A 5,666-nucleotide genomic window follows, 5' to 3' on the forward strand; every position below is an offset into this window, starting at 1 on the left:
GGAGTGTGCTTAAGGAATTAATTCCCCTCAAGTACTTGAGGTTGTGGAATTTTTCCTCCCAAGATAAAATGGTTCACAATTCGACAGTAGCGGTACCTCAAACTATCGAATTTATAAAACACACCCAACAGCAGCTTGATCATAATGAGTTTTTGGAAGTAGAAGAGTGTTTATAATTCTGAAAAATTTTCGTTACTACTTGTGTAAGAAATGCAGGTATTCATAGCCATCAAGTGCCTATTACAAAAGGAAGCAATGGTTCATTGGAAAGGTGTATCCCTTTATGTTTAGTAATGCTTTTCACTAATGGGGTTAACACCATGAAGTGACTGTGCCTTCAAATTTTCAAGCACACATTCTCCACAGACGTATAAATAAATGACTTAGAGGCTCTTTCGTTTGACTGCAGATACTGAGTTCAGGAACACAGGATTAGAAAGATCAGAGGTCTTAGCAAAGGATTTGGAATGGTTTAGACAGCAAGGTCATGCCATCCCGGAACCTTTAACTTCTGGTGTAAGCTATGCTCGTTACTTAGAGGAGCTATCAGAAAGGATCCTCAAGCATTTATTTGCCATTTTTACAACACCTATTTTGCGCATTCAGCTGGAGGTCGCATGATTGGGAGAAAGGTCAGTAATGTCTTCTTTGAAGTGTTCGTTTTATTCTACGTTGTACTTGTGGTATATAAAGCTAGATTTTCATCATAGAAATATGGAACGAGCTAAATTCTAAGTTATTTTAAGTCATAATTTGAATGGTATCCGAGGACACCCATGGGTGTGGCTTAGTAGTCAATGAAGTGGGAGGATAAATATGACGAGGTTCAAATCCGAGCAGTGGAAAAAAGAAACACTAGTTGGTTCATTCTGTTTACCTAACCTTTGCTAGGTAGAGTTACCCCATACCTGTGCTGGTGAGAGTTAGCAGGTACTCGGTGGAGTAGCTAAAGTGAGCACAATCTAGACTCCGCACCGCCATCGTAAATCTTTTTCTCTTTGAAGGGTATCCTAGGCAACTTATGTGGAGAACATGGTTGTAAACTTAATTATTACACCATAGTTTGACACTAAGTTGCTCGGACTCTCCAAAATGTTGCTGCTCCCGTGTCAAATCCTTTAAAAATACAGTATTTTTGAAGGATCGGACATGCATCCGAGCAACATGGGTTTCACATGGATGTGAGGGTGGATAGTTTAGTTCATACCACAACAATACTCCTCTGTCACAAACAACTTAGTTCATTGGTCGTAGAATTTTCTGAATTACATTTTTCTCCTTCTTACTATATTGCCGTTCGATCCCTTTTACTCGTTATTACTTCAACTTTGATGGATAGTTGAAATATTACTAGTTCCTTTCTTTATCATCACTTTGTCGTAACATCAACATTGTAAAAATGAGAATTTCAGTATTCATCCGTGTTAAAAATGTCCGGCAGACGATAAATTCAGATTAGAAGAAATGTAACATTGGAGTAATCCTAAACTGTCGATACAAATTCCTTTGTTGAACTAGTGCTGTCGTACAAGTTGTCGCCCTATTGCATTGTTTCTTTTCCTTCTTAGACCTACAGACATTAAAGGAAAAACGGTAACCAGTTACTGTCAACAATCTTGCTTCTTCTTGCTTTATAGGTAGCTGAATAGATACTCGACAAGAAAGAGCTGGAATTCTACAAATGGGACAGCGACCTTTCTCAGCTGCTGCAGAATGTTAGAGATAAGCTGAACAAAGTTGCAGAAGTATAATCCTATCAACTTTTTAAAACTATTATCATATTCTTTTACCTAACTTGTTATTATCGACTTAACATGATCCATTTTCATCAATGCTTTTGCGCAGAACTGGACTAGAGAGGAGAAGAACCATTGCCTCATAGAAACTTAATTGAAGGTGTAAAAGTAGAAAACCGACGTGTTCTATGTTGCTTGTACTCTCCAACAAAGATGCCGTACCCGTGTCAAATCCTTCAAAAATGAACATTTTGAAGGAACTGGCACGCACACATTGACATTTTTGAAGAGAAACATAGCTAGTTTGAACCTTCTATTAGCAAAAACTTCAACTTACGAAATCCTCCCTCAATTGGACGCCATTCTAGGCCACGACAAGCATTTGGCTTCAGCTTCAGCACCTCGAGGTTAGGCCAATGGCCTATGATGTTCAAGTCCTCTCATGCTAGACGAGTTCCAACCAGCTTTAACTTCTTGAGCTTTGATGGAAATTGTGTTGCACTAGGTACACAAACTGTCAATTTGTGGGATCTTGAACTCCAGTGACTTACGTGATAACGATCAACTGTACTACTCAATGTTTCTAGCTGAGGCAGATCAACAATTTTGCGGAAGTTCATAACTTCTTCACTCATCTGATAGTCATAGACGTGCCCCCGAATACATAATTTCTTAATGTTTTGAATCCTGGACAGGACTTTTTTAGTGCAACAATAAGGAAGCAAGCCCGAAACAGGCTGTATGTTTGACCAAACCAAGTTCCTCTCTCCATCAATGGATGAACTCGGAGGATCCGGCAAATAAAAGCTTCTGAGTTTCAGGTGTCTAGGTTTCTTTATTTCCCAAGTTAGTTCTGGAAACTTTATAAATGAGTGAACTGAACCTTGAACAATGAAAGTTTGTAGATTCAATAATTTGCGAATTCCTCGAGCCGTGGTGGAGCCACCTTGTGGTTAGGTGGTTCATCCAAACCCCCTTCGATGGAAAATCATACTATTTATACATGGTTAAAATTATTTTTTATGCATATATAGGTGATGTTGAGCCCCCTTCGGCTAGTTCGTGCGCTTACTTTTTCGATTTTGAACCCCCTTAGTAAATATTCTAGTTCCGCCATTGCGGCTCGAGGTATGCCAAAAGATGTGTGAGTCGAAGAGGATAGGTACCTCAACAAAAAGAGAGAAAGTATCTGCAGCGGAAAACCCGAGAAGTACATCGAGCTCACGTCGAAGACTCTAATTAAATTCAAATGACCAAGCTCTAAATTGGAATTAGTACTGAGAGAAGGTGCTAGTCAATCGACAGCCCACAAGAGGAACTGTTTCTGTTTTATCATTTCTGATAAACAAAAAGTTTTGGGTTTGTGCTTCTCTAAAGCATAACTCATTGATGAAGCATAAAGAAAATTGTATTACCTTTAATGGAGGTTGAAAAGGGAAATTGTGTCTGCTAGCAAGTTGCACAAAATAAGTTGTACATATGAAAAAAAGAGTTCGAGTTTAAAGAAATGGAATGACAACTCCAATAAGTTGACCTTGGGATGACAAAATCCCAGGTTCCACTGATTTCTAATTTTTTAACATTCTGAATCCCCAAAATAACCTCCTTCATGCAACAACGTGGAGACAAGTATGAAATAGTTTGTAAGTTTGAAAAATCCAAGTGTCTTTCTTTGTCAACAGATCCACTTGGGCAATCGGGCAAATAAAATCTGTCCCAAGAGTTCAATCGCTCGGCTCTTGATCTTCTTTACTGATATCCTTCTGAATCAAAACCACATGAAGAGGAATTTTCTACTCTTCATGAAAAGATTAGTCCCCTGGAAGTAGTTGCCAAGAACTTTGAGAAAAACAATGTTTCAGGGGAAATGACAGATTTGGAACTACAGATAAAAGAAGTTGAAAATATTGTTGAACAAACAATTCAGCTAAGAGTAACTGAAGTTGTATTGGCAAATGATGAAAATCTGAGAGAAAACGCACATGATAGGCTTTCTGATAGCCTGCAACAAGTAGCAGAGGACATTGATCGTATCTGGAAAGAGTCAACAAAGATTCAAGATAAAGGCAAACATGCATCAAAGGAATCAACAGTTCAAGAGTTTCCAAGCTCGTCAAGAAATATTCTGAATGTTGAGAACAGTATGGTTGGACGTGATGATCAAAGGAAATGGTTGGTAGAAGATCTTACTAGAAACTAGTCTAGTGAACCCAAAGTCATCCCGATTGTCGGGATGGGAGGCATAGGTAAAACAACCTTAGAGAACGAAGTGTACAATGATGCGTCCATTCGTTTTCATTTTGATGTTTGTGCCTGGGTTACTGTTTGTCAACAACACAATGTAAAGGAAATCTTGTTGAGCCTTCTGAGATCTACTAAAGGTGGCACATTTGACATGAATGATAAGGCAGTGCTAGCAAACATACTACAAAAGAGTTTAAAGGGTAAGAGATATTTAATTGTATTGGACGACATGTGGAAAAGTGAAGCATGGGATGCCGTGAGACTATGTTTTCCAAGTGAAAACAAGGGGAGTGGAATATTATTGACGACCCGTAACACTGAAGTAGCTCGCAATGCAGGTACAGAGAATCTTTCTTTGCAGATGGATTTAATGGGTCCGGATGAGAGTTTGAACCTTTTTAAAAGTATAGCATTTGCAAATGAACCATTACCATCTGAGTTCGAGACTATTGGGAAGCAAATTGCAGAGAAGTGTCACGGGTTACCACTAACTATTGCCGTGATTGCTGGGCTTCTCAAATCTAAAAGGGAAATAGAAGACTCGGAAAATGTTGCTACAGATGTCAAGGCATTTGTCACAAATGATCCTGACAAACAATGTTCACATGTGCTTGGGTTGAGTTACGATCACTTGACTAGCGATCTAAAAGCACGTCTTCTGCATTTCGGGATTTTTCGGGAAGACAGTGAGATACCAGTGAAGAATTTGATGAGATCATGGATGGCTGAGGGGTTCCTGAAGTTGGAAAATGATTTGGAAGGAGAAGCTGAGAGGTGTTTGCAAGAGCTTGTCAATAGATGTCTAGTCCTCGTCTGCAAGAAAAGTCTATAGATGGAACAAGAATTAGATCATGTAAGGTTCATGATCTAATATATGACCTGTGCATGAGAGAAATTCAAAAGGAGAACATTTTTATCATGAACGACATTGTGCTTGGCGTATCCGATTTGGAATGTAGATATCTCAGTATGCAAAAAATGCAGCCTTTTAAACGCGTGACTGGTGATGAAATTGATTATTGTCTCTATGGTCTTTATAGGGCTGGTGATGAAATTGATTATTGTCGCTGTGGTCTTTATAGGGCTCTTCTTACCCCTGCACATCGTCAGTTGAGAGATCATGACCACAACGATCTTTGGAAACGAACCCGTTCTATTCTCTTTTCTTCTTAGGGATTCATATTTTATTCTCTTCATTTCAAATTACTCAAAGTCTTGGAGTTGAGACACATAGAGATTAATAATTTCCCTCTACAGATACTAAACCTCATCTGGTTGAGGTACCTATCATTGCAATGCGATGAAAATTTAGACATTCCTCAAGAAATTTGCAGGTTATGGAATCTGCAGATGTTCATTGTTCAAGGGAGTCACATGGGTGTTTCAGTTATAACAATAACTTTTCCTGAGGAAATTTAGGGACTAATGCCATTAAGGCATCTCAAAGCGAAGAGAGTTTATCTGCCGAGTCCCTCAAGAGTATCTGCTGACAAAGGGAGTCGCACGGCTTTTCCAAACACACAAACTATTTCTTACTTGTATCCACGTTGTTCCACGATCGGGGTTATTTTGGGGATTCAGAATGTTAAAGAATTAGGAATCTGTGGATATGAGATTGACTCTAATGGGCTTCTCAACAATCTTGTCCATCTGCAGCAACTTTAAACATTGAGTTTTATACTTTGC

General features: G+C 38.9%; 2 pseudogenes; both read left to right on the top strand.

Annotated features, from left to right (window-relative positions):
* The first annotated feature begins 210 nt into the window (after positions 1-210).
* LOC107841130 lies at positions 211-1,890 on the top strand (annotated as a pseudogene).
* A 986-nt stretch (positions 1,891-2,876) lies between these two features.
* Positions 2,877-5,153, top strand: LOC124887201 (annotated as a pseudogene).
* The last annotated feature ends 513 nt before the right edge of the window (positions 5,154-5,666 follow it).

The sequence above is a fragment of the Capsicum annuum genome, chromosome 9, assembly GCF_002878395.1.
Source record: "Capsicum annuum cultivar UCD-10X-F1 chromosome 9, UCD10Xv1.1, whole genome shotgun sequence".
Classification (NCBI taxonomy): Eukaryota; Viridiplantae; Streptophyta; class Magnoliopsida; order Solanales; family Solanaceae; genus Capsicum; species Capsicum annuum.